This window comes from Primulina tabacum, chromosome 10 (genome assembly GCF_025594145.1).
Source record: "Primulina tabacum isolate GXHZ01 chromosome 10, ASM2559414v2, whole genome shotgun sequence".
In the NCBI taxonomy this organism is placed as follows: domain Eukaryota; kingdom Viridiplantae; phylum Streptophyta; class Magnoliopsida; order Lamiales; family Gesneriaceae; genus Primulina; species Primulina tabacum.
In genome coordinates, this window is record NC_134559.1 from 28,301,540 (window position 1) to 28,328,475 (window position 26,936).

Genomic DNA, 26,936 nt, shown 5'->3' on the forward strand with positions numbered 1-26,936 from the left:
AAAAAATTAAGAATAAAAAAATAACGAATGTAAAGCTATTATTATGCCTGAGATAATTTAAAATGGAACCGGAATCGAATTTCGAACTTCCTAAGCGGATTTCTAGAGGAAACAGAAGCTTAACAAAAGCGGAAAATCGCAAATTAGAGGGTCTTAGATAAGGAATTCGGCTATAATCTCGCCAGTTCATTGCGGAGTAATAAGTCTCGTTCGTTTGCCCATTTACAATCAAATTAGGTTACAATTTTGTCAAAATCTGGCAGTGCCTGAGCTACGTTGATTTCACATGTCTTATCTGGCCCCGATCGAGATTCAGATGATTTGAGCCGAAAATCGTCTGTCAACAAGTAATCAAAAATAGAAAAACATGAAAAGGGGTGCAACATGAGGACTTCACAAGGGGTCACCCATCCTAGTACTGCTCTCGCCCAAGCACGCTTAACTTAGGAGTTCTGATGGGATCCGGCACATTAGTGCTGGTATGATCGCACCCGACATTTAGTGGGAAGTTTATTCTTATATCCCTTAAGTACATAGGAGCGGGCGCCGATGGACAACACTCGGCACTGCTCTCGCCCAATAGGAACCATGAAGTTAAGCGTTCTAGCGCGATGGAAGAGCTAGGATGGGTGACACTCCCTGTTAAATCCTCGTGTCGCGATCGTTTACGTACATTATGGTTAAAACAGTCGAAATATTTGTTTTTAATGATTTAACCGTCTCCGGAGTAATATTTGTCATACCTTTCGCACAGAACCGGCTCAAGACAACAAAAATCGCTAAATGTTCCCAGAAAATAGAAAAAAAAATTAAGAAGAAGAAAATAGCGAATGTAAAGTTATTATTATGCCTGGGATACGATAAAATGAAACCGGAATCGAATTTCGAACTTTCTAAGCGGATTTCTCGAGGAAAAGGAAGCCTAACAGAAGCTGAAAATCTCAAATTTGAGGGTCTTAGAGAAGGAATTAGGCTAAAATCTCGCCACCTCGTTTCGGAGTAAAGAGTCTCGTTCGTTTGCCCGTTTACAATTAAATTAGCCTACAATTTTGTCCAAATCCGGCAGTGCCCGAGCTACGTTGATTTCCCATGTCTTATCTGGTCCCGATCGAGATTCAGATGATTTGAGCCGAAAATCGACTGTCAACAAGTAATCAAAAATGGAAAAACAAGAAAAGGGGTGCAACACGAGGACTTCCAAGGGGTCACCCATTCTAGTACTGCTCTCGCCCAAGCACGCTTAACTTCGGAGTTCTGATGGGATCCGGTGCATTAGTGCTGGTATGATCGCACCCGACATTGAGTGGGAAGTTTATTCTTATATCTCTTGAGTACATAGGAGCGGGCGGCGATGGACAACACTCGGCACTGCTCTTGCCCAATAAGAACCAAGAAGTTAAGCGTTCTAGCGCGATGGAAGAGCTAGGATGGGTGACACTCCCTGGTAAATCCTCGTGTCGCGATCGTTTACGTAAATTATGGCTAAAATAGTCGAAATATTTGTTTTTAATGAGTTAACCGTCTCCAGAGTAATCTGCATGATACCCTTCTGCACAGAACCGGCTCACGACAACAAGAATCGCTAAATGTTCCCAGAAAATAGAAAAAAATAAGAAGAAGAAAATAGCGAATGTAAAGCTATTATTATGCCTGAGATAAGATAAAATGGAACCGGAATCGAATTTCGAACTTGCTAAGCGGATTTCTCAAGGAAACGGAAGCCTAACAGAAGCTGAAAATCTCAAATTAGAGGGTCTTAGAGAAGGAATTAGGCTAAAATCTCGCCACCTCGTTGCGGAGTGTTAGGCCTCGTTCGTTTGCCTGTTTACAATCAAATTAGCCTACAATTTTGTCCAAATCCGGCAGTGCCCGATCTACGTTTATTTCACATGTCTTATCTGGTCCCGATCGAGATTCAGATGATTTGAGCCGAAAACCGTCTGTCAACAAGTAATCAAAAATAGAAAAACACGAAAATGGGTGCAACCCGAGGACTACCAAGGGGGTCACCCATCCTAGTATTGCTCTCGCCCAAGCACGCTTAACTTTGGAGTTCTGATGGGATCCGATGCATTAGTGCTGGTATGATCGCACCCGACATTGAATGAGATGTTTATTCTAATATCCCTCGAGTACGTGTGGAGCGGGCGGCGATGGACAACACGCGGCACTACTCTCGCTCAATCAGAACAATGAAGTTAAGCGTTCTGGCGCGATGGAAGAGCTAGGATGGGTGACCTCCCTGGGAAGTCCTCGTGTCGCGATCGTTTACTTAAATTATGGCTAAAACACTCGAAAAAAATGTTTTTAATTAGTTAATTATCTCTGGAGTAATCTGCTTCATATCCTTCTGCACAGAACCGGCTCACGACAACAAAAATCGCTAAATGTTCCCAGAAAATAGAAAAAAAATAAGAATGTCTTATTTGGTCTCGATCGAGATTCAGATGATTTGAGCCGAAAATCGTCTGTCAACAAGTAATCAAAAATAGAAAAACACGAAAAGGGGTGCAACACGAGGACTTCTTAATGGGTCACCCATCCTAGTACTGCTTTCGCCTAAGCACGCTTAAATTCGGAGTTCTGATGGGATCCGGTGCATTAGTGCTGGTATAATCGCACTTGAAATTCAGTGGGATTGTTATTCTTATATCTCTCGAGTACATGTGGAGCGGACGGCGATGGACAGCACATGGCACTTCTCTCGCCCAATCAGAACCATGCAGTTAAGCGTTCTGGCACGATGGCAGACCTAGGATGGGTGGCCTCCCTCGAAAGTCCTCGTGTCGCGACCGTTTACGTAAATTATGGATAAAACAATCGAAATAATTGTTTTTATTGAGTTAACCATCTCCGGAGTAATCTGCGTCATACTCTTGCGCACATAACCGGCTCACGACAACAAAAATTGTTAAATGTTCCCAGAAAATAGAAAAAAATTAAGAATAAGAAAATAACGAATGTAAAGCTATTATTATGCCTGAGATAAGATGAAATGGAACCGGAATCGAATTTCGAACTTCCTAAGCGGATTTCTGGAGGAAACGAAAACTTAACAGAAGCGGAAAATCGCAAATTAGAGGGTCTTAGAGAAGGAATTCGGATAAAATCTCGTTAGCTCTTTGCGGAGTAATGAATCTCATTCGTTTGCCCGTTTACAATCAAATTAGGCTACAATTTTGTCCAAATCCGGCAGTGCCCGAGCTACGTTGATTTCACATGTCTTATCTGGTCCCGATCGAGATTCAGTTGATTTGAGCCGAAAATCGTCTGTCAACAAGTAATCAAAAATAAAAAACACGAAAAGGGGTGCAACACGAGGACTTCCCAGGGGGTTATTCATCCTAGTACTGCTCTCGCCCAAGCACTCTTAACTTCGGAGTTCTGATGGGATCGGTGCATTAGTGCTGGTATGATCGCACCCGACATTGAGTGGGATGTTTATTCTTATATCCCTCGAGTACGTGTGGAGCGGGCAGCGATGGACAACATGCGGCACTGCTCTCGCCCAATCAGAACCATGAAGTTAAGCGTTCTGGCGCGATGGAAGCGCTAGGATGGGTGACACTCTCTGGTAAATCCTCGTGTCGCGATCATTTACGTAAATTATGGCTAAAACTGTCGAAATATTTGTTTTAATGAGTTAACTGTCTCCGGAGTAATCTTCGTCATACCCTTCCGCATAAAACCGGCTCACGACAACAAAAATCGCTAAATGTTCCCAGAAAATAGAAAAAAAATTAAGAAGAAGAAAATAGCGAATGTAAAGATATTATTATGCCTGGGATATGATAAAATGAAACCGGAATCGAATTTCGGACTTCCTAAGCGGATTTCTCGAGGAAACAGAAGCTTAACAGAAGCGGAAAATCGCAAATTAGAGGGTCTTAGAGAAGGAATTCGGCTAAAATCTCGTCTGCTCATTGCGGAGTAATAAGTCTCGTTCGTTAGCCCGTTTACAATCAAATTATCCTACAATTTTGTCCAAATCCGGCAGTGCCCGAGTTACGTTGATTTCGCATGTCTTATATGGTCACGATCGAGATTCAGATGATTTGAGCCGAAAATTTTCTGTCAACAAGTAATCAAAAATAGAAAAACACGAAAAGGGGTGCAACACGAGGACTTCCTAGGGTGTCACCCATCCTAGTACGGCTCTCGCCCAAGCACGCTTAACTTCGGTGTTCTGATGGGATCCGGTGCATTAGTGCTGGTATGATCGCACCTGACATTGTGTAGCATGTTTATTCTTATATCCCTCGAGTACGTGTGGAGCGGACGGCGATGGACAACACGCGGCACTGCTCTCGTCCAATCAGAACCATGAAGTTAGCGTTCTGGTGCGATGGCAGAGCTAAGATGGGTGACCTCCCTGTGAAGTCCTCGTGTCTCGACCATTTACACAAATTATGGATAAAACAGTCGAAAATTGTTTTTAATGAGTTAACCGTCTCCGGAGTAATCTGCGTCATACCCTTCCGCACAGTACCGGCTCACGACAACAAAAATCGCTAAATGTTCCCAGAAAATTGAAAAAAAAATAAGAATAAGATATAAGTCGATCAGTAAAATCTTGGTGTTAAAATTTCTTAAGTTGCATAAATGATAATGTAATAAGTTGATGAACATTACGGGTATAGTATAAGAAAAGTAAGACGAAATAAAATTCGAACTGCCATTTCTAATATTGGGAAGTTTGAGAAAAGTCGGAATTTGAGGCATGAGAAGAATAGAACTAAGTCGCAATAAGTCGTTCTAGGTTGCAATTCGCAAATAAGGATTTCAATAGGCAAAATAATTAGGATTGAGGAGACATAAGTACATCCTAAGATTTATTATTTTATCACAGTAGCGCAGCGGAAACGTGGAATATTGAGATTCTAGAATTAAGAGTCTAAACTTTGTGATTATCAAGGATTAGCGAATTTCGCTAACGAAATTCAATTTAAGGGGGAAAGATTGTAACGTCCCGAAAATCGGAAAGTCCACGTAAACCACATGCATGCAAATTATTAAATTCTTTGGTATTTCATTAAATTCTTTTAAAGCATAAAATGTATTTTTATTTTATTAAATTGTGTTTAATTATTTTTATGCATTTTATGCATAATTCATGCATGGTAGAATTTATTCCATACATTTTATAAGTTCATGCATTAAGGTTTTTAAGTTGCATTTCGCTCTCGAACGAGGATCAGAGACCGGAGAATTTTCAAGAAAATTATTTTTATTACACGATTAAGTTCTATTAATTAATATAAGATGTTTTAAAGGTATTTTTCAAGAATTGAGATTTATTTGGTATTTTTATCCGCAGAATTTTATTTTTACCCGGTAATCAAATTTTATCGAATCGGGGGATTTTTTGAGGGTTCGGCTAATATTTTCAAAAATTTTACACCACGAAATATTTTTCGGGAGTGTGTTTGAACTTAATGAGACTACTTTTAAGCTTGTTGGGCTTAAAATTCTTTTTAAATCTTTAATTAACAACTTATGGCCTATTATATTTTAATTAACTACATAATAAATCCCTAAGGACCCACTACACCTAACATTACCCTCCCCAATCAGCCGACACCCTCAATCCCATCTGAACATTTTCATAGAAATCCCAGCAGCTGAAAGCATGGCCATTTCCATTCAAGGCGTAAGAAAATTCTCCGACTTGATTCCCGACGCTCGTTCTTCGGTTTTCTTGCGAAATATTTTCACCAGGCACGCTCTATATCATTCTTCTGCATCATACACGTTTTATATACTGAGTTTGGTGTTCATGCATGAAAAGTTTCGATCCAAGCTTGTCTATGGAAGATCTTTGATTTTCTTGTGTTTATTGCATTCTTTTTGTTTCAAGTCTCACATTTTCTTGAATTGTGCAAGGAGGCTGCCGTTTTTTTGATGCTAAGGGACTGTTTAGAGCAGGTTAGTGGAGTCATGAGGCTGGTGTAAGGTTCGGTAGGTTTGGAGTGAAGGCCGAGATGTTTAGCGGCTTGGGGTTTCTCGTTTTCTTTGTCTAGATCGGTGGGTAGGTGAAGTCTGGTGGTGCAAGGGCGACTCCAGACCTTGAATAGACTCTGGTGGGTCTGAAACATGGTCTGGAAATGCACGAACGCTGCTGGTCTTGTCCTAGAAGCCGCAAGGGAAGAGTTGGACGAGTTGGGTTTGATTGGTGTTGTGGGGAGTGTAGCGATAGGGTGATCTACGCCTGATGCATTAGGCTGATGGCATGGGTGCAGTAGGTTCAGGGGAGCCCTATGGTGGTCTAGGAAAGGCTGATACGTGCCTGGTTCCATCGGTGTTGGGCTAAGACGCGAGAATAGGGAGGTAGGTGATCACGATACGTGCCTGGTTTCACTGCTGTGTGCTATGTATATGTACTTGTTATTCCTGGTATAGGTGTGTTGATTCTTTAGACTCACTAGACGTGTGTGATGCAGGTGAGCTAAATGTTGAGGAGACTATAGGTGCCGAACTCTGAGTAGGCAGACCTGGTGCGATGACATGACCCGAGGACCACATGTTTTCCGCATTACAATTTATTAGATTGGGAGGAAATGAATATTTTCACACGTTGATGATTTTAAGATTTTTATTAGTTTATGTTTTCGTATGATTGTAGATGAGTTTGGTTATTTTTTTACTATCAAATTATTACGATTATTTTAAATGTTATTTCGAAAATGCGAGCTTTTATTTAAAAAAAATGTCCAGTGGAATTTTAAAAATGAGTGAGACGTTACAGTGCGTGTTGCACCCCTTTTCGTGTTTTTCTATTTTTGATTACTTGTTGACAGACTATTTTCGACTCAAATCATCTGAATCTCGATCGGGACCAGATAAGACATGTGAAAACAACGTAGCTCGGACACTGCCGGATTTGGACAAAATTGAAACCTAATTTGATTGAAACGGGCAAACGAACGTGACTCATTACACCGCAATGAGCTGGCGAGATTTTAGCCGAATTCCTTCTCAAAGACCCTCTAATTTGCGATTTTCCGCTTCTGTTAAGCTTCCGTTTCCTCGAAAAATCCGCTTAGGAAGTCCGAAATTCGATTCCGGTTCCATTTTATCGTATTCAGGCATAATAATAGCTTTACATTCGCTATTTGCTTCTTCTTATTTTTTTCTATTTTCTGGGAACATTTAGCGATTTTTGTTGTCTTGAGCAGGTTTCGTGCGGAAGGGTATGACGCATATTACTCCGGAGATGGTTAACTCGTTAAAAACAATTATTTCAACTGCTTTATCCACAATTTACGTATACGGTCGTGACACGAGGACTTCCCAGGGAGGTCACCCATCCTAGCTCTGCCATCGCGCCAGAACGCTTAACTTCATGGTTCTGATTGGGCGAGATCAGTGCCGCGTGTTGTCCATCGCCGCCTGCTCCACACGTACTCGAGGGATATAATAATAAAAATCCCACTCAATGTCGGGTGCGATCATACCATCACTAATGCACCGGATCCCATCAAAACTCCGAAGTTAAGCGTGCTTTGCCGAGAGCAGCACTAGGATAGGTGATCCCCTGGGAAGTCCTCGTGTTGCACCCCTTTACGTGTTTTTCTATTTTTGGTTACTTGTTGACAGAAGATTTTCGGCTCAAATAATCTGAATCTCGATCAGGATTAGATAAGACATGTGAAATCAACGTAGCTCAAGCACTACCGGATTTGGACAAAATTGTAGCCTAATTTGATTGTAAACGGGCAAACGAACGAGACTCATTACTCCACAAGAAGCTGGCGAGATTTTAGCCGAATTCCTTCTCTAGGACCCTCTAATTTGCGATTTTCCGCTTTGTTAAGCTTTCGTTGCCTCGAGAAATCCGCTTAGGAAGTTCGAAATTCGATTTCGGTTCCATTTTATTGTATCTCTCGCATAATAATAGCTTTACATTCACTATTTTCTTCTTCTTATTTTTTTTTCTCTTTTCTGGGAACATTTAGCAATTTTTTTTGTCGTGAGCCTGTTCTGTGCAGAATGGTATAACGCAAATTACTCCGGAGACGGTTAACTCATTAAAAACAATTATTTCGATTGTTTTAGCCATAATTTACCAAAACGGTCGCGACACGTGGGCTGCCAGGGAGGTCACCCATCCTCGCTCTGCCATCGCGCCAGAACGCTTAACTTCATGGTTCTGATTAGGCTAGAGTAGAGCCGCGTGTTTTCCATCGCCGCCCGCTCCACACGTACTCGAGGGATATAAGAATAAACATCCCACTCAATGTCGGGTGTGATCATACCTGCACTTATGCACCGGATCCCATCAAAACTCCGAAGTTAAGCGTGCTTGGTCAAGAGCAGTACTAGGATGGGTGAACCCCTTGGAATTCCTCATGTTGCACCCCTTTCTATTTTTGATTACTTTTTGACAGACGATTTTCGGCTCAAATCATCTGAATCTCGATCGGGACCAGATAAGACATGTGAATACAACGTAGCTCGGACACTGCCGGATTTGGACAAAATTGCAGGTTAATTTGATTGTAAACGGGCAAACGAACGAGACTCATTACTCCGCATTGAGCTGGCGAGATTTTAGCCGAATTCTTTCCCTAAGACACTCTAATTTGCGATTTTCCGTTTCTGTTAAGCTTCGGTTGCCTCGAGAAATCCGTTTAGGAAGTCCGAAATTCGATTCCGGTTCCATTTTATCGTATCCCATGTATAATAATACCTTTACATTCGCTATTTTCTTCTTCTTATTTTTTTTCTATTTTCTGTGAATATTTAGCGATTTTTGTTGTCGTGAGCCGGTTCGGTGCAGAAGGGTATGACGCAGATGACTTCGGAGACGGTTAACTCATTAAAAACAATTATTTCGACTGTTTTAGCTATAATTATGTAAACGGTCGCGACACAAGGACTTCCAAGGGAGATCACCAGTCCTAGCTCTGTCATCGCGCCAGAACGCTTAAATTCATGGTTCTGATTGGGCGAGAGCAGTGCCGCGTGTTGTCCACCGCCGCCAGCTCCACACGTACTCGAGGGATATAAGAATAAACATCCCACTCAATGTCGGGTGCGATCATACCAGCACTAATGCACTGAATCCCATCAGAACTTCGAAGTTAAGCGTGCTAGGGCGAGAGCAGTACTAAGATGGGTGACCCCCTGGGAAGTTCTTGTGTTGCACACCCCTTTTCGTGTTTTTCTATTTTTGATTACTTGTTGACAGACGATTTTCGGCTCAAATCATCTGAATCTTGATCGAGACCAGATAAGAAATGTGAAATCAACGTAGCTCGAACACTGCCGGATTTGGACAAAATTGTAGCCTAATTTGATTGTTAAAGGTCAAACGAACGAGACTCATTACTCCGCAATGAGCTGGCGAGATTTTAGCCGAATTCCTTCTCTAAGACTCTCTAATTTGTGATTTTCCGCTTCTGTTAAGCTTCCGTTTCCTCAAGAAATCCGCTTAGGAAGTTCTAAATTCGATTCTGGTTCCATTTTATCGTATCACAGGCATAATAATAGCTTTACATTCGCTATTTTCTTCTTCTTATTTTTTTTTTCTATTTTTTGGGAACATTTAGCGATTTTTGTCGTCGTGAGCCGGTTCTGTGCGGAAGGGTATGACGCATATTACTGCGGTGACGGTTAACTAATTAAAAACAATTATTTTGACTGTTTTATCCATAATTTACGTAAACGGTCACGGCACGAGGACTTCCAAGGGAGGTCACCCATCCTAGCTCTTCCATCGCGCCAGAACGCTTACCTTCATGGTTCTGATTGGGCGAGAGCAGTGCCGCGTGTTGTCCATCGCCGCCCGCTCCACACGTACTCGAGGGATATAAGAATAAACATCCCACTCAATATCGGGTGCGATCATACCTGCACTTATGCACCGGTTCCTATCAGAACTCCTAAGTTGAGCGTGCTTGGGCGAGAGCAGTACTATGATGGGTGAACCCCTGGGAAGTCCTCGTGTTACACCCCTTTTCGTGTTTTTCTATTTTTGATTACTTGTTGACAGACGATTTTCGGCTCAAATAATCTGAATCTCGATCAGGATTAGATAAGACATGTGAAATCAACGTAGCTCAAGCACTGCCGAATTTGGACAAAATTGTAGCCTAATTTGATTGTAAACTGGCAAACGAACGAGACTCATTACTCCACAAGAAGCTGGCGAGATTTAGGCGAATTCCTTCTCTAGGACCCTCTAATTTGCGATTTTCCGCTTCTGTTAAGCTTTCGTTTCCTCGAGAAATCCGCTTAGGAAGTTCGAAATTCGATTTCGGTTCCATTTTATTGTATCTCACGCATAATAATAGCTTTACATTCACTATTTTCTTCTTCTTATTTTTTTTTCTCTTTTCTGGGAACTTTTAGCAATTTTTTTTGTCGTGAGCCGGTTCTGTGCAGAATGGTATAACGCAAATTACTACGGAGACGGTTAACTCATTAAAAACAATTATTTCGATTGTTTTAGCCATAATTTATGTAAACGGTCGCGTCACGTGGGCTGCCAGGGAGGTCACCCATCCTCGCTCTACCATCGCGCCAGAACGCTTAACTTCATGGTTCTGATTAGGCGAGAGTAGAGCCGCGTGTTTTCCATCACCGCCCGTTCCACACGTACTCGAGGGATATAAGAATAAACATCCCACTACCCCGCAATGATCTGGCGAGATTTTAGCCGAATTCCTTCTCTAAGACCCTCTAATTACCGATTTTCAGCTTCTGTTTAAGCTTTCGTTTCCTCGAGAAATCCTCTTAGGAAGTTCGAAATTCGATTCTGCTTCCATTTTATCGTATCCAATGCATAATAATAGCTTTACATTCGCTATTTTCTTCTTCTTATTTTTTTTTCTATTTTTAGGAAACATTTAGAGATTTTTGTTGTCGTGAGCCGGTTCTGTGCGGAAGGGTATGACGCAGATTACTCAATGTCGGGTGTGATCATACCTGCACTTATGCACCGGATCCTATCAAAACTCCGAAGTTAAGCGTGCTTGGTCAAGAGCAGTACTAGGATGGGTGACCCCCTTGAAAGTCCTCGTGTTGCACCCCTTTCTATTTTTGATTACTTGTTGACAGACGATTTTCGGCTCAAATCATCTGAATCTCGATCGGGTCCAGATAAGACGTGAAAACAACGTAGCTCGGACACTGCCGGATTTGGACAAAATTGCAGGCTAATTTGATTGTAAACGGGCAAACGAACGAGACTCATTACTCCGCAATGAGCTGGCGAGATTTTAGCCGAATTCTTTCCCTAAGACACTCTAATTTGCGATTTTCCGTTTCTATTAAGCTTCTGTTTCCTCGAGAAATCCGTTTAGGAAGTCCGAAATTCGATTCTGGTTCCATTTTATCGTATCCCATGTATAATAATAGCTTTACATTCGCTATTTTCTTCTTCTTATTTTTTTCTATTTTCTGTGAGCATTTAGCGATTTTTGTTGTCGTGAGCCGGTTCGGTGCAGAAGGGTATGACGCGGATGACTCCGGAGACGGTTAACTCATTAAAAACAATTATTTCGACTGTTTTAGCTATAATTATGTAAACGGTCGCGACACAAGGACTTCCAAGGGAGGTCACCCATCCTAGCTCTGTCATCGCGCCAGAACGCTTAAATTCATGGTTATGATTGGGCGAGAGCAGTGCCGCGTGTTGTCCATCGTCGCCAGCTCCACACGTACTCGAGGTATATAAGAATAAACATCCCACTCAATGTCGGGTGCGATCATACCAGCACTAATGCACCGGATCCAGTCAGAACTCCGAAGTTAAGCGTGCTTGGGCGAGAACAGTACTAGGATGGGTGACCCCTTGGAAGTTCTCATGTTGCACCTCTTTTCGTGTTTTTCTACTTTCGATTACTTTTTGACAGACGATTTTCGGCTCAAATCATCTGAATCTCTATCGGGACCAGATAAGACATGTTAAATCAACGTAGCTCGGGCACCGCCGGATTTGATCAAAATTGTAGGCTAAATTGATTGCAAACGGGCAAACGAACGAGACTCACTACTCCACAATGAGCTGGCGAGATTTTGGCTGAATTTCTTCTCTAAGACCCTCTAATTTGCGATTTTCCGCTTCTGTTAAGGTTCCGTTTCCTCGAGAAATCCGCTTAGGAAGTCCGAAATTCGATTCCGGTTCCATTTCATCGTTTCCCAGGCATAATAATAGCTTTACATTCGCTATTTTCTTCTTATAATTTTCTTTTCTATTTTCTGAGAACATTTAGCGATTTTTGTTGTCTTGAGCATGTTTCGTGCGGAAGGGTATGACGCATATTACTCCGGAGACGGTTAACTCGTTAAAAACAATTATTTCAACAGTTTTATCCATAATTTACGTAAACGGTCGGGACAGGAGGACTTTCCATGGAGGTCACCCATCCTAGCTCTGCCATCGCGCTAGAACGCTTAATTTCATGGTTCTGATTGGGCGAGAGTAGTGCCGCGTGTTGTCCATCGACGCCCGCGCCACACGTACTCGAGGGAAGTAATAATAAACATCCCACTATATGTCGGGAGCGATCATACCAGCACTAATGCACTGGATCCCATCAGAACTCCGAAGTTAAGCGTGTTTGGGCGAGAGCAGTACTAGGTTGGGTGACCCCCTGGGAAGTTCTTGTGTTACACACCATTTCGTGTTTATCTATTTTTGATTACTTGTTGATAGACGATTTTCGGCTCAAATCATCTGAATCTTGATCGGGACCAGATAAGAAATGTGAAATCAACGTAGCTCAGACACTGCCGGATTTGGACAAAATTTCCGCTTCTGTTAAGCTTCCGTTTCCTCCAGAAATCCGCTTAGAAAGTTCTAAATTCGATTCCGGTTATATTTTATCGTATCTCAGGCATAATAATTGCTTTACATTTGCTATTTTCTTTTTATTATTTTTTTTTCTAAATTCTGGGAACATTTAGCGATTTTTGTTGTCGTGAGCCGGTTCTGTGCGGAAGATTATGACGCATATTACTCCGGAGACGGTTAACTCATTAAAAACAATTATTTTGACTGTTTTATCCATAATTTACGTAAACGGTCGCGACACGAGAACTTCCAAGGGAGGTCACCCATCCTAGCTCTGCCATCTCGCCAGAACGCTTAACTTCATGGTCCTGATTGGGCGAGAGCAGTGCCGCGTGTTGTCCATCGCCGCCCGCTCCACACGTACTCGAAGGATATAAGAATAAACATCCCACTCAATGTCGATTGCGATCATACCAGCATTAATGCACCGGATCCAGTCAGAACTCCGAAGTTAAGCGTGCTTGGGCGAAACCAGTACTAGGATGGGTGACCCCCCGGAAGTTCTCGTGTTGGACCCCTTTTCGTGTTTTTCTATTTTTGATTACTTGTTGACAGACGATTTTCGGCTCAAATCATCTGAATCTCGATCGGGACCAGATAAGACATGTGAAATCAACGTAGCTCGGGCAGTGCCGGATTTGGACAAAATTGTAGGCTAATTTGATTGTAAACGGGCAAACGAACGAGACTCAGTACTCCGCAATGAGCTGGCGAGATTTTAGCCGAATTATTTCTCTAACACGCTCTAATTTGCGATTTTCCGCTTCTGTTAAGCTTCTGTTTCCTCGAGAAATCCGTTTAGGAAGTCTGAAATTCGATTCCGGTTCCATTTTATCGTATCCCAGGCATAATAATAGCTTTACATTCGCTATTTTCTTCTTCTTATTTTTTTCTATTTTCTGTGAACATTTAGCGATTTTTGTTGTCGTGAGCCGGTTCGGTGCAGAAGGGTATGACGCAGATGACTCCGGAGACGGTTAACTCATTGAAAACAATTATTTCGACTGTTTTAGCTATAATTATGTAAACGGTCACGACACAAGGACTTCCAAGGGAGGTCACCCATCCTAGCAATGTCATCGCACCAGAACGCTTAAATTTATGGTTCTGATTGGGCGAGAGCAGTGCCGCGTGTTGTCCATCGCCGCCCGCTCCACACGTACTCGAGGGATATAAGAATAAACATCCCACTCAATGTCAGGTGCGATCATACAAGCACTAATGCACCGGATCCAGTCAGAACTCCGAATTTAAGCGTGCTTGGGCGAGAGCTGTACTAGGATGGGTGACCCCCTCCGAAGTCCTCGTGTTGCACCCCTTTTCGTGTTTTTCTATTTTTGATTACCTGTTGACAGACGATTTTCGGCTCAAATCATCTGAATCTCGATCGAGAGCAGATAAGACATGTGAAATCAACTTAGCTCGGGCACTACCGGTTTTGGACAAAATTGTAGTCTAATTTAATTGTAAGCGGGCAAATGAATGAGACTCGTTACTGCGCAATGAGCTGGCGAGATTTTAGCCGAATTCTTTCTCTAAGACCCTTTAATTTGCGATTTTCAGCTTCTGTTAAGCTTTTATTTCTCTAGAAATCCGTTTAGAAAGTCCGAAATTCGATTCCGGTTTCATTTTATCGTATCCCAGACATAATAATAGCTTTACATTCGCTATTTTCTTCTTCTTATTTTTTTTCATTTTTCTGGGAACATTTAACGATTTTTGTTGTCGTGAAATGGTTCTGTGCGGAAGGGTATGACGCAGATTACTCCGGAGACGGTTAACTCATTAAAAAAATTATTTCTACTACTTTATCCATAATTTACGTAAACGGTCGCGATACGAGGACTTCCCAGGGAGGTCACCCATCCTAGCTCGTCCATCGCTGCAGAAAGCTTAACTTCATGGTTCTGTTGTCCATCGCCTCCCGCGCCACACGTACTCGAGGGATATAAAAATAAACATCCCACTCAATGTCGGGAGCAATCATACCAGCACTAATACACTGTATCCCATTAGAACTCTGAAGTTAAGCGTGTTTTTCTATTTTTGATTACTTGTTGACAGACGATTTTCGGCTCAAATTATCTGAATCTTGATCGGGACCAGATAAGAAATGTGAAATCAACGTAGCTCGGACACTTCCAGATTTGGATAAAATTGTAGGATAATTTGATTTTAAACGGGCAAACGAACGGGACTCTTACTCCGCAATGAGCTGGCGAGATTTTAGCCGAATTCCTTCTCTAAGACCCTCTAATTTACGATTTTCCGCTTTTGTTAAGTTTCCGTTTCCTCGAGAAATCCGTTTAGAAAGTTCTAAATTCGATTCCGGTTCTTTTTTATCGTATCCCAGCATAATAATAGCTTTACATTCGCTATTTTCTTTTTCTTATTTTTTTTTCTATTTTCCGGGAACCTTTAGCGATTTTTGTTGTCGTGAGACGGTTCTGTGCGGAAGAGTATGACGCATAATACTCCGGAGACAGTTAACTCATTAAAAACAATTATTTTGACTGTTTTATCCATAATTTACGTAAACGGTCGCGACACGAGGACTTCCCAGGGAGGTCACCCATCCTAGCTCTGCCATCGCGCCAGAACGCTTAACTTCATGGTTCTGATTGGGCGAGAGCAGTGCCGCGTGTTGTTCATCGCCGCCCGCTTCACATGTACTCGAGGGATATAAGAATAAACATCCCACTCAATGTCGGGTGCGATCATACCTGCACATATGCATCGGATCCCATCAGAACTCCGAAGTTAAGCGTGCTTGGGCGAGAGCAGTACTAGGATGTGTGACCCCCTTGGAAGTCCAAGTGTTGCACCCTTTTTCGTGTTTTTCTATTTTTGATTACTTGTTGACAGACGATTTTCGGCTCAAATCATCTGAATCTCGATCGGGACCAGATAAGACATGTGAAATCAACGTAGCTCGGGCAGTGCCGGATTTGGACAAAATTGTAGGCTAATTTGATTGTAAACGGGCAAACGAACGAGACTCAGTACTCCGCAATGCGCTGGCGAGATTTTAGCCGAATTATTTCTCTAACACGCTCTAATTTGCGATTTTCCGCTTCTGTTAAGCTTCTGTTTCCTCGAGAAATCCGTTTAGGAAGTCCAAAATTCGATTCTGGTTCCATTTTATCGTATCCCAGGCATAATAATAGCTTTACATTCGCTATTTTCTTCTTCTTATTTTTTTCTATTTTCTGTGAACATTTAGCGATTTTTGTTGTCGTGAGCCGGTTCGGTGCAGAAGGGTATGACGCAGATGACTCCGGAGACGGTTAACTCATTGAAAACAATTATTTCGACTGTTTTAGCTATAATTATGTAAACGGTCGCGACACAAGGACTTTTAAGGGAGGTCACCCATCCTAGCAATGTCATCGCGCCAGAACGCTTAAATTCATGGTTCTGATTGGGCGAAAGCAGTGCCACGTGTTGTCCATCGCCGCCCGCGCCACACGTACTCGAGGGATATAAGAATAAACATCCCACACAATGTCGGATGCGAACATACCAGCAGTATTGCACCGGATCCCATCAGAACTCCAAAGTTAAGCGTGCTTTGGCGAGACCAGTACTAGGATGGGTGACCCCCTGGGATGTCATCGTGTTGCATCCCTTTTCATGTTTTTCTATTTTTGATTACTTGTTGACAGACGATTTTCGGCTCAAATCATCTGAATAACGATCGGGACCAGATAAGACATGTGAAATCAACGTAGCTCAAGCACTGCCGGATTTGGACAAAATTGTAGCCTAATTTGATTGTAAACGGGCAAACGAACGAGACTCATTACTCCGCAATAAGCTGGCGAGATTTTAGCTGAATTCCTTCTCTATGACCCTCTAATTTGCGATTTTCCGCTTCTTTTAAGCTTCCGTTTCCTCGAAAAATCCGTTTAGGAAGTCCGAAATTCGATTCCGGTTCCATTTTATCGTATCCCATGCATAATAATAGCTTTACATTCGCTATTTTCTTCTTTTTATTTTTTTTTTATTTTTTGGGAACATTTAGAGATTTTTGTTATTGTGAGCCGGTTCTGTGCGGAAGGGTATGACGCAGATCACTCCGGAGATGGTTAACTCATTAAAAATAATTATTTCGACTGTTTTAGCCATAATTTACGAAAACGGTCGCGACACAAGGACTTTCCAGGGAGGTCACCCATACTAACTCTGCCATCGCGCCAGAACGCTTAACTCCATAGTTCCGATTGGGCGAGAGCAGTGCCGCGTGTTGTCCATCGCCGCCCGCTCCACACGTACTGGAGGGATATAAGAATAAACATCCCACTCAATGTCGGGTGCGATCATGCCAGCACTAATGCACCGGATCCCATCAGAACTCCGAAGCGAAGCGTGCTTGGGCGAGACCAGTACTAGGATGGGCGACCCCCTGGGAAGTCCTCATGTTGCACCTCTTTCCGTGTTTTTCTATTTTTGATTACTTGTTGACAAAAGATTTTTGGCTCAAATCATCTGAATCTCGATCAGGACCAGATAAGACATGTGAAATCAACGTAGCTCGGGTACTGCCGGATTTGGACAAAATTTTAGGCTAATTTGATTGTAAACGGGCAAACGAACAAGACTCTTACTCCCCAATGAGCTGGCAAGATTTTAGCCGAATTCCTTCTCTAAGACCCTCTAAATTGCGATTTTCCGCTTCTGTTAAACTTCGTTTTCCTCGAAAAATCCGCTTAGGAAGTCCGAAATTCGATTCCGGTTCCATTTTATCGTATCCGAGGCATAATAATAATAGCTTTACATTCGCTATTTTCTTCTCTTTATTTTTTTTCTATTTCTGGGAACATTTAGCGATTTTTGTTGTCGTGAGCCAGTTCTGTGCGGAAGGGTATGACGCAGATCACTCCGGAGATGGTAAACTCATTAAAAACAATTATTTCGACTGTTATAGCCATAATTTACGTAAACGTTCGCGACCCGAGGACTTCCAGGGGAGGTCACCCATCCTAGCTCTGTCATCGCGCCAGAATGCTTAACTTCATGGTTCTGGTTGGGTAAGAGCAGTGCCGCGTGTTGTCCATCGCCGCCCGCTCCACACGTACTCGAGGGATATAAGAATAAACATCCCACTCAATTTCGGGAGCGATCATGCCAGCACTAATGCATCGGATCCCATCAGAACTCCGAAGTTAAGCGTGCTTGGACGAGACCAGTACTAGGATGGGCGACCCCCTGGAAATTCCTCGGGTTGCTCCGATTTTCATGTTTTTCTATTTTTGATTACTTGTTGACAGACGATTTTTGGCTCAAATCATCTGAATCTCGATCGGGACCAGATAAGACATGTGAAATCAACATCGCTTGGGCACTGCCGGATTTGGACAAAATTGTAGGCTAATTTGATTGTAAACGGGCAAACGAACGAGTCTCTTACTCCGCAATGAGCTGGCGAGATTTTAGCCGAATTCCTTCTCTAAGACCCTCTAATTTGCGATTTTCCGCTTTTGTTAAGTTTCCGTTTCCTCGAGAAATCCGTTTAGGAAGTCCGAAATTTGATTCCGGTTATATTTTATCGTATCTAAAGCATAATAATAGACTTACATTCGCTATTTTCTTCTTATTATTTTTTTTCTATTTTCTGGGAACATTTAGCGATTTTTATTGTCGTGAGACGGTTCTATGCGGAAGGGTATGACGCAGATTACTCTGGAGATAGTTAACTCATTAAAAACAATTAAAAACAATTATTTCGACTGTTTTAGATATAATTTACGTAAAATGTCACTACACGAGGAGTTTTCAGGGAGGTCACCCATCCTAGCTCTGCCATCGCACCAGAATGCTTAAATTAATGGTTCTGATTGGGCGAGAGCAGTGCCGCGTGTTGTACATCGCCGCTCGCGCACCACGTCCTCTAGGGATATAAGAATAAACATCCCACTCAATGTCGGGTACGATCATACCAGCACAAATGCACCGAATCCCATCAGAACTCCGAAGATAGTCGTGCTTGGGCGAGAACAGTATTAGGATGGGTGACCCCGTGGGAAGTCCTCGTGTTGCACCCCTTTTCGTGTTTTTCTATTTTTGATTACTTGTTGACAGACGATTTTCGGCTCAAATCATCTGAATAACGATCGGGACCAGATAAGACATGTGAAATCAACGTAGCTCGGGCACTGCAGGATTCGGACAAAATTGTAGCCTAATTTGATTGTAAACGGGCAAACGAACGAGACTCATTACTCCGCAAATAGCTGGCGAGATTTTAGCCGAATTCCTTCTTTAAGATCCTCTAATTTGCGATTTTCCTCTTCTGTTAAGCTTCTGTTTTCTCGAGAAATCCGCTTAGGAAGTCCGAAATTAGATTTCGGTTCCATTTTATCGTATCCGAGGCATAATAATAGCTTTACATTCACTATTTTCTTCTTCTTATTTTTTTTTTCTATTTTATGGGAACATTTAGCGATTTTTGTTGTCGTGAGCCGGTTCTGTGCGGAAGGGTATGACGCAGATTACTCCGGAGACGGTTAACTCATTAAAAACAATTATTTCTACTGTTTTAGCTATAATTTACGTAAACGATCGCGACAGGAGGACTTCCGAGGGAGGTCACCCATACTAGCTCTGCCATTGCGCCAGAACGCGTAATTTCATGGTTCTGATTGTGCGAGAGCAGTGCCGCGTGTTGTCCATTGCCGCTCGCGCCACACGTACTCGGGGGATATAAGAATAAACATCCCACTCAATGTAAGGAGCGATCATACCAGTACTAATGCAACGGATCCCATCAGAACTCCGAAGTTAAGCATGCTTGGGCAAGAGCAGTACTAGGATGAGTGACCCCCTTGGAAGTCCTCCTGTTGCACCCCTTTTCGTGTTTCTCTATTTATGATTACTTGTTGACAGACGATTTTCGGCTCAAATCATCTGAATCTCGATCGGGACCAGATAAGACATGTGAAATCAACGTAGTTCGGGCACTGCCGGATTTGGACAAAATTTTATCTTAATTTTATTGTAAACGGGCAAACGAACGAGACTCATTACTCCGCAATGAGCTGGCGAGATTTTAGCCGAATTCCTTCTTTAAGACCCACTAATTTGCGATTTTCCGCTTCTGTTAAGTTCCGTTTCCTCGAGAAATCCCCTTAGGAAGTCCGAAATTCGATTCCGGTTCCATTTTATCGTATCCGAGCCATAATAATAGCTTTACATTCGCTATTTTCTTCTTATTATTTTTTTTTCAATTTTCTGGGAACATTTAGCGATTTTTGTAAACGTGAGCCGGTTTTGTGCGGAATGGTATGACGCAGATTACTCCGGAGATGGTTAACTCATTAAAAACAATTTTTTCGATTGTTTTAGCCATAATTTACGTAAATGGTCGCGACACGAGGACTTCCCAGGGAGGTCACCCATCCTAGCTCTGCCATCGCGCCAGAACGCTTAACTTCATGGTTCTGATTGGGCGAAAGCAGTGCCGCGTGTTGTCCATCATCATCCGCTCCACACGTACTCGAGGGATATATAAGAATAAACATCCCACTCAATGTCGGGTGCGATCATACCAGCACTAATGCATCGGATCCCATCAGAACTCCGAAGCTAAGCGTGCTTGGGCGAGGGCAGTATTAGGATGGGTGACCCCCGGGGAAATCCTCGTGTAGCACCCCTTTTCGTGTTTTTCTATTTTTAATTAATTAGTAACAGACGATTTTTGGCTCAAATATTCAAAATCTCGATCGGATCAGATAAGACATGTGAAATCAAAGTAGCTCGGGCACTGCCGGATTTGGACAAAATTGTAGCCTAATTTGATTGTAAACGGACAAACGAACGAAACTCATTACTCTGCAATGAGCTGGTGAGATTTTAGCCGAATTCCTTCTCTACTCATTACTCTGCAATGAGCTGGTGATATTTTAGCCGAATTTCTTCTCTAAGAATCTCTAATTAGCGATTTTTCGCTTCTGTTAAGCTTCCGTTTCCTCGAGAAATCCGTTTAGGAAGTCCGAAATTCGATTCCAGTTACATTTTATCGTATCCCTGGCATAATAATAGCTTTACATTCGCTATTTTCTTCTTCTTATTTTTTTTCTATTTTATGGGAACATTTAGCGATTTTGTTGTCGTGAGCCGGTTTTGTGCGGAAGGGTATGACGTAGATTACTCCGGAGATGGTTAACTCAATAAAAACAATTTTTTCGACTCTTTTAGCTATAATTTACGTAAACGGTTGCGACACGAGGACTTCCCAGGGAGGTCACCCATCCTCGCTCTGCCATCGTGCCAGAACGCTTAACATCATGGTTCCGATTGTGCGAGAGCAGTGCCGCGTCTTGTCCATCGCCGCCCGCTCCACAGGTACTCGAGGGATATAAGAATAAACATCCCACTCAATGTCGGGTACGATCATACCAGCACTAATTCAATGGATCCCATCAGAACTCCGAAGTTAAGCGTGTTTGGGCGAGACCTGTACTAGGATGGGTGACCCCCTGGGAAGTTCTCGTGTTGCACCCCTTTTCGTGTTTTTCTATTTTTGATTACTTGTTGACAGACGATTTTCGGCTCAAATCATCTGAATCTCGATCGGGACCAGATATGACATGTGAAATCAACGTAGCTCGGGCACTGCCGGATTTGGACAAAATTGTAGCCTAATTTGATTGTAAACGGGCAAACGAACGAGACTCATTACTCCGCAATTAGCTAGCGAGATTTTTGCCGAATTCCTTTTCTAAGACCCTCTAATTTGCGATTTTCCACTTCTGTTAAGCTTCCGTTTCCTCGAGAAATTCGCTTAGGAAGTCCAAATTCGATTCCGGTTCCATTTTATCGTATCCCAGGCATAATAATAGCTTTACATTCGCTATTTTCTTCTTCTTATTTTTTTTTCTATTTTCTGGGAATATTTAGCGATTTTTGTAAACGTGAGCCGGTTCTGTGCGGAAGGGTATGACGCAGATTACTCTAGAGACGGTTAACTCAATAAAAACAATTATTTCGACTGTTTAAGCTATAATTTACGTAAACGGTCGCGGCACGAGGACTTCCCAGGGAGGTCACCCATCCTAGCTTTGCCATCACACTAGAACGCTTAACTTCGTGATTCTGATTGGGCGAGAGAAGTGCCGCGTGTAGTCCATCGCCGCCCGCGCCACACGTACTCGAGGGATATAAGAATAAACATCCCACTCAATGTTTGTTGTGATCATACCAGCACTAATGCACCAGATCCCATCAGAACTCCGAAGTTAAGCGTGCTTGGGCGAGACCAGTACTAGGATGGGTGACCCCCTGGGAAGTCCTCGTGTTGCATGCCTTTTCGTGCTTTTCTATTTTTGATTATTTGTAGACGGACGATTTTCGGCTAAGAACATTTGAATCTCGATCAGGACAAGATAAGACATGTGAAATCAACATAGCTCGAGAACTGCAGGATTTGGACAAAATTGTAGCCTAATTTGATTGTAAACGGGCAAACGAACGAGACTCATTACTCTGCAATGAGCTGGCGATATTTTAGCCGAATTCCTTATCTAAGACCTTCTAATATGCGATTTTTCGCTTCTGTTAAGCTTCTATTTCTTCGAGTAATCCGCTTAGGAAGTCCGAAATTCGATTACGGTTACATTTTATCGTACCTCTGGAATAATAATAGCTTTACATTCGCTATTTTCTTCTTCTTATTTTTTTTCCTATTTTCTGGTAACATTTAGAGATTTTTGTTGTCGTGAGCCGGTTCAGTGCGGAAGGATATGACGCAAATTATTCCGGAGACGGTTAACTCATTAAAAACAATTATTTCGATTCTTTTAGCTATAATTTACGTAAACGGTCGCGACACGAGGACTTCCCAGGGAGGTCACCCATCCTGGCTCTGCCATCGCGCCAGAATGCTTAACTTAATGGTTCTGATTGGGCGAGAGCAGTGCCGCGTGTTGTCCATCGCCGCCCGCTCCACACGTACTCGAGAGATATAAGAATAAACATCTCACTCAATGTCAAGTGCGATCATACCAGCACTAATGCACCGGATCCCATCAGAACTCCGAAGTTAAGCGTGCTTGGGTGAGACCAGTATTATGATGAATGACCCCGTGAGAAGTCCTCGTGTTGCATGCCTTTTTGTGTTTTTCTATTTTTGAATAATTGTTGACAGACGATTTTTGGCTAAAAACATCTGAATCTCGATCGGGACAAGATAAGACATGTGAAATCAACGTAGCTCGGGCACTGCCGGATTTTGACAAAATTGTAGCCTAATTTGATTGTAAACGGGCAAACGAACGAGACTCATTACTCCGCAATGAGCTGGCTAGATTTTAGCTGAATTCCTTCTCTAAGACCCTCTAATTTGCGATTTTCCGCTTCTGTTAAGCTTCCGTTTCCTCGAGAAATCCGCTTAGGAAGTCAGAAATTCGATTCCGGTTCCATTTTATCGTATCTTAGGCATAATAATAGCTTTACATTCGCTATTTTCTTCATCTTATTTTTTTCCTATTTTCTAGGAACATTTAGCGATTTTTGTTGTCGTGAGCCGGTTCTGTGCGGAAGGGTATGACGTAGATTGCTCCGGAGACGGTTAACTCATTAAAAACAATTATTTCGACTGTTTTAGCTATAATTTACGTAAACGGTTGCGACACGAGGACTTCCTAGGGAGGTCACCCATCCTAGCTCTGCCATCGAGCCAGAACACTTAACTTCATGGTTCTGATTGGGCGAGAGCAGTGCCGTGTTTTGTCCATCGCCGCCCGCGCCACACGTACTCGACTGATATAAGAATAAACATCCCACTCAATTTCGTGTGCGATCATACCAGCACTAATGCACCGGATCCCCTCAGAACTCCGAAGTTATGCGTGCTTGGGCGAGACAACTATTAGGATGGGTGACCCTCTGGGAAGTCCTCGTGTTGCATGCCTTTTCATGTTTTTCTATTTTTGAATAATTGTTGACAGACGATTTTCGGCTTAAAACATCTGAATCTCGATCGGGACAAGATAAGACATATGAAATAAACGTAGCTCGAGCACTGCCGGATTTGGACAAAATTGTAGGCTAATTTGATTGTAAACGGGCAAACGAACGAGACTCATTACTCCGCAAAGAGCTGGCGAGATTTTAGCCGAATTCCTTCTCTAAGACCCTCTAATTTGCGATTTTTCGATTCTGTTAAATTTCTGTTTTCTCGAGAAATCCGCTTGGGAAGTCCGAAATTCGATTCTGGTTTAATTTTATCGTATCCCAGGCATAATAATATCTTTACATTCGCTATTTTCTTCTTCTTATTTTATTTCTATTTTCTAGGAACATTTAGTGATTTTTATTTTCGTGAGCCGGTTCTGTGCGGAAGGGTATGATGCAGATTACTCCAGAGACGGTTAACTCATTTAAAACAATTATTTCGACTTTTTTAGCTATAATTTACGTAAACGGTCGCGACACGAGGACTTCCTAGGGAGCTCACCCATCCTAGCTCTGCCATCGCGCCAGAACGCTTAACATCATGGTTCTGATTGGGCGAGAGCAGTGCCGCGTGTTGTCTATCTCCGCCCGCGCCACACATACTCGAGGTATATAAAAATAAACATCCCACTCAATGTCGGGTGCGATCATACCAGCACTAATTCACCGGATCCCATCAGAACTCCAAAGTTAAGCGTGCTTGGGCTAGACCAGTACTAGGATGGGTGACCCACTGGGAAGTCCTTGTGTTGCCACTCCTTTTTGTGTTTTTCTATTTTTGATTACTTGTTGACAGACGATTTTCGTATCAAATCATCTGAATCTCGATCGGGACCAGATAAGAGATGTTAAATCAACGTAGCTCGGGCACTGCCGGATTTGGACAAAATTTTAGCCTAATTTGATTGTAAAAAGGCAAACGAACGAGACTCATTACTCCGCAATGAGCTGGTAAGATTTTAGCCGAATCCCTTCTTTAAGACCCTCTAATTTGCGATTTTCCGCTTCTGTTAAGCTTCTGTTTCCTCGAGAAATCCGCTTTGGAAGTCCGAAATTCGATTTCGGTTCCATTTTATCGTATCCCAGGCATAATAATAGCTTTACATTCGCTATTTTGTTATTCTTATTTTTTTCTCTTTTCTTAGAACATGTAGCAATTTTTGTTGTCGTGAGCCGGTTCTATGCGGAAGGGTATGACGCAGATTACTCCGGAGACGGTTAACTCATTAAAAACAATTATTTCGACTGTTTTAGCCATAATTTACGTAAACGATCGCGACACGAGGACTTCTCAGGGAGGTCAAGCATCCTAGCTCTGCCATCGTGCCAGAACGCTTAACTGCATGGTTATGATTGGGCAAGAGCAGTGCCGCGAGTTGTCCATCGCCGCCGGCTCCACATGTACTCGAGGGATATAAGAATGAACATCCCACTCAATGTCGGGTGCGATCAAACCAACACTAATGCACCGGATCCCATCAGACATCTGAAGTTAAGCGTGGTTGGGCGAGAGCAGTACTAGGATGGGTGACCCCCTGGGAAGTCCTCGTGTTGCACCCCTTTTCGTGTTTTTCAATTTTTTATTACTTGTTGACAGACGATTTTCGGCTCAAATCAACTGAATCTCGATCGGGACCAGATAAGACATGTGAAATCAACGTAGCTCGGGCACTGCCGGATTTGGACTAAATTGTAGCCTTATTTGATTGTAAACGGACAAACGAACGAAACTCATTACTCCGCAATGAGCTGACGAGATTTTAGCCAAATTCCTTCTCTAAGACCATCTAATTTGCGATTTTCCGCTTCTTTTAAGCTTCCGTTTCCTCGAGAAATCCGCTTTGGAAGTCCGAAATTCGATTTCGGTTCCATTTTATCGTATCCCAGGGATAATAATAGTTTTACATTCGCTATTTTCTTATTCTTATTTTATTATATTTTCTTATAACATTTAGCAATTTTTGTTGTCGTGAGCTGGTTCTGTGCGGAAGGGTATAACGCAGATTACTCCGGAGACGGTTAACTCATTAAAAACAATTATTTCGACTGTTTTAGCCATAATTTACGTAAACGGTCGCGACACGAGGGCTTCTCAGGGAGGTCACGCATCCTAGCTCTGCCATCGTGCCAGCACGCTTAACTTCATGGTTATGATTGGGCATGAGCAGTGCCGGGAGTTGTCCATCGCCGCCCGCTCCACATGTACTCGAGGGATATAAGAATGAACATCCCACTCAATGTCGGGTGCGATCAAACCAACACTAATGCACCGGATCCCATCAGACATCTGAAGTTAAGCGTGGTTGGGCGAGAGCAGTACTAGGATGGGTGACCCCCTGGGAAGTCCTCGTGTTGCACCGCTTTTCGTGTTTTTCAATTTTTTATTACTTGTTGACAGAAGATTTTCGGCTCAAATTACCTGAATCTCGATCGGGACCAGATAAGACATGTGAAATCAACGTAGCTCGGGCACTGCCATATTTTGACTAAATTGTAGCCTTATTTGATTGTAAATGTGCAAACGAACGAGACTCATTACTCCGCAATGAGCTGACGAGATTTTAGCCAAATTCCTTCTCTAAGACCATCTAATTTGCGATTTTCCGCTTCTGTTAAGCTTCCGTTTCCTCGAGAAATCCGCTTTGGAAGTCCGAAATTCGATTTCGGTTCCATTTTATCGTATCCCAGGGATAATAATAGTTTTACATTCGCTATTTTCTTATTCTTATTTTATTCTATTTTCTTAAAACATTTAGCGATTTTTGTTGTCGTGAGCTGGTTCTGTGCGGAAGGGTATAACGCAGATTACTCCGGAGACGGTTAACTCATTAAAAACAATTATTTCGACTGTTTTAGACATAATTTACGTAAACGGTCGCGACACGAGGGCTTCTCAGGGAGGTCACGCATCCTAGCTCTGCCATCGTGCCAGAACGCTTAACTTCATGGTTATGATTGGGCATGAGCAGTGCCGCGAGTTGTCCATCGCCGCCCGCTCCACATGTACTCAAGGGATATAAGAATAAACATCCCACTTAATGTCGGGTGCGATCAAACCAACACTAATGCACCGGATCCCATCAGACATCTGAAGTTAAGCGTGGTTGGGCGAGGGCAGTACTAGGATGGGTGACCCCCTGGGAAGTCCTCGTGTTGCACCCCTTTTCGTGTTTTTCAATTTTTT

At 42.6% G+C, this 26,936-nt stretch overlaps 22 non-coding genes and 8 pseudogenes across 22 annotated transcripts; 24 read left to right on the forward strand and 6 right to left on the reverse strand.

Annotated features, from left to right (window-relative positions):
* Positions 1–374: 374 nt before the first annotated feature.
* Positions 375–493, reverse strand: LOC142517239 (5S ribosomal RNA). Its single transcript, XR_012812995.1, has one exon. It is a non-coding gene; the product is annotated as a 5S ribosomal RNA (ribosomal RNA).
* A 684-nt stretch (positions 494–1,177) lies between these two features.
* LOC142513611 (5S ribosomal RNA) lies at positions 1,178–1,295 on the reverse strand. The gene has a single exon (XR_012809549.1). It is a non-coding gene; the product is annotated as a 5S ribosomal RNA (ribosomal RNA).
* Positions 1,296–1,977: 682 nt separating this feature from the next.
* Positions 1,978–2,096, reverse strand: LOC142508381 (5S ribosomal RNA). Its single transcript, XR_012806595.1, has one exon. It is a non-coding gene; the product is annotated as a 5S ribosomal RNA (ribosomal RNA).
* A 409-nt stretch (positions 2,097–2,505) lies between these two features.
* Positions 2,506–2,624, reverse strand: LOC142510493 (5S ribosomal RNA). Its single transcript, XR_012808602.1, has one exon. It is a non-coding gene; the product is annotated as a 5S ribosomal RNA (ribosomal RNA).
* Positions 2,625–3,306: 682 nt separating this feature from the next.
* LOC142507536 (5S ribosomal RNA) lies at positions 3,307–3,424 on the reverse strand. The gene has a single exon (XR_012805791.1). It is a non-coding gene; the product is annotated as a 5S ribosomal RNA (ribosomal RNA).
* A 684-nt stretch (positions 3,425–4,108) lies between these two features.
* Positions 4,109–4,227, reverse strand: LOC142507868 (5S ribosomal RNA). Its single transcript, XR_012806109.1, has one exon. It is a non-coding gene; the product is annotated as a 5S ribosomal RNA (ribosomal RNA).
* A 3,213-nt stretch (positions 4,228–7,440) lies between these two features.
* LOC142511921 (5S ribosomal RNA) lies at positions 7,441–7,559 on the forward strand (annotated as a pseudogene).
* A 682-nt stretch (positions 7,560–8,241) lies between these two features.
* LOC142511095 (5S ribosomal RNA) lies at positions 8,242–8,360 on the forward strand (annotated as a pseudogene).
* A 672-nt stretch (positions 8,361–9,032) lies between these two features.
* LOC142514001 (5S ribosomal RNA) lies at positions 9,033–9,151 on the forward strand. The gene has a single exon (XR_012809917.1). It is a non-coding gene; the product is annotated as a 5S ribosomal RNA (ribosomal RNA).
* Positions 9,152–9,838: 687 nt separating this feature from the next.
* On the forward strand, positions 9,839–9,957 carry LOC142511478 (5S ribosomal RNA; annotated as a pseudogene).
* Positions 9,958–10,915: 958 nt separating this feature from the next.
* On the forward strand, positions 10,916–11,034 carry LOC142510357 (5S ribosomal RNA). The gene has a single exon (XR_012808474.1). It is a non-coding gene; the product is annotated as a 5S ribosomal RNA (ribosomal RNA).
* Positions 11,035–11,703: 669 nt separating this feature from the next.
* Positions 11,704–11,821, forward strand: LOC142507739 (5S ribosomal RNA). Its single transcript, XR_012805987.1, has one exon. It is a non-coding gene; the product is annotated as a 5S ribosomal RNA (ribosomal RNA).
* A 684-nt stretch (positions 11,822–12,505) lies between these two features.
* Positions 12,506–12,624, forward strand: LOC142517248 (5S ribosomal RNA). The gene has a single exon (XR_012813003.1). It is a non-coding gene; the product is annotated as a 5S ribosomal RNA (ribosomal RNA).
* Positions 12,625–13,199: 575 nt separating this feature from the next.
* On the forward strand, positions 13,200–13,317 carry LOC142511759 (5S ribosomal RNA; annotated as a pseudogene).
* Positions 13,318–13,998: 681 nt separating this feature from the next.
* On the forward strand, positions 13,999–14,117 carry LOC142510650 (5S ribosomal RNA; annotated as a pseudogene).
* A 1,391-nt stretch (positions 14,118–15,508) lies between these two features.
* Positions 15,509–15,627, forward strand: LOC142507538 (5S ribosomal RNA). Its single transcript, XR_012805793.1, has one exon. It is a non-coding gene; the product is annotated as a 5S ribosomal RNA (ribosomal RNA).
* Positions 15,628–16,308: 681 nt separating this feature from the next.
* Positions 16,309–16,427, forward strand: LOC142511172 (5S ribosomal RNA; annotated as a pseudogene).
* A 683-nt stretch (positions 16,428–17,110) lies between these two features.
* Positions 17,111–17,229, forward strand: LOC142516672 (5S ribosomal RNA). Its single transcript, XR_012812455.1, has one exon. It is a non-coding gene; the product is annotated as a 5S ribosomal RNA (ribosomal RNA).
* Positions 17,230–17,913: 684 nt separating this feature from the next.
* On the forward strand, positions 17,914–18,032 carry LOC142510112 (5S ribosomal RNA). Its single transcript, XR_012808244.1, has one exon. It is a non-coding gene; the product is annotated as a 5S ribosomal RNA (ribosomal RNA).
* A 692-nt stretch (positions 18,033–18,724) lies between these two features.
* Positions 18,725–18,843, forward strand: LOC142510898 (5S ribosomal RNA; annotated as a pseudogene).
* A 685-nt stretch (positions 18,844–19,528) lies between these two features.
* LOC142511870 (5S ribosomal RNA) lies at positions 19,529–19,647 on the forward strand (annotated as a pseudogene).
* Positions 19,648–20,332: 685 nt separating this feature from the next.
* On the forward strand, positions 20,333–20,451 carry LOC142516018 (5S ribosomal RNA). The gene has a single exon (XR_012811834.1). It is a non-coding gene; the product is annotated as a 5S ribosomal RNA (ribosomal RNA).
* A 731-nt stretch (positions 20,452–21,182) lies between these two features.
* LOC142507702 (5S ribosomal RNA) lies at positions 21,183–21,301 on the forward strand. The gene has a single exon (XR_012805952.1). It is a non-coding gene; the product is annotated as a 5S ribosomal RNA (ribosomal RNA).
* A 683-nt stretch (positions 21,302–21,984) lies between these two features.
* Positions 21,985–22,103, forward strand: LOC142515822 (5S ribosomal RNA). Its single transcript, XR_012811646.1, has one exon. It is a non-coding gene; the product is annotated as a 5S ribosomal RNA (ribosomal RNA).
* A 684-nt stretch (positions 22,104–22,787) lies between these two features.
* On the forward strand, positions 22,788–22,906 carry LOC142509705 (5S ribosomal RNA). The gene has a single exon (XR_012807865.1). It is a non-coding gene; the product is annotated as a 5S ribosomal RNA (ribosomal RNA).
* A 683-nt stretch (positions 22,907–23,589) lies between these two features.
* On the forward strand, positions 23,590–23,708 carry LOC142507790 (5S ribosomal RNA). The gene has a single exon (XR_012806035.1). It is a non-coding gene; the product is annotated as a 5S ribosomal RNA (ribosomal RNA).
* Positions 23,709–24,391: 683 nt separating this feature from the next.
* LOC142508125 (5S ribosomal RNA) lies at positions 24,392–24,510 on the forward strand. Its single transcript, XR_012806354.1, has one exon. It is a non-coding gene; the product is annotated as a 5S ribosomal RNA (ribosomal RNA).
* A 683-nt stretch (positions 24,511–25,193) lies between these two features.
* LOC142506475 (5S ribosomal RNA) lies at positions 25,194–25,312 on the forward strand. Its single transcript, XR_012804767.1, has one exon. It is a non-coding gene; the product is annotated as a 5S ribosomal RNA (ribosomal RNA).
* Positions 25,313–25,994: 682 nt separating this feature from the next.
* Positions 25,995–26,113, forward strand: LOC142508373 (5S ribosomal RNA). Its single transcript, XR_012806588.1, has one exon. It is a non-coding gene; the product is annotated as a 5S ribosomal RNA (ribosomal RNA).
* Positions 26,114–26,795: 682 nt separating this feature from the next.
* Positions 26,796–26,914, forward strand: LOC142517359 (5S ribosomal RNA). The gene has a single exon (XR_012813109.1). It is a non-coding gene; the product is annotated as a 5S ribosomal RNA (ribosomal RNA).
* The last annotated feature ends 22 nt before the right edge of the window (positions 26,915–26,936 follow it).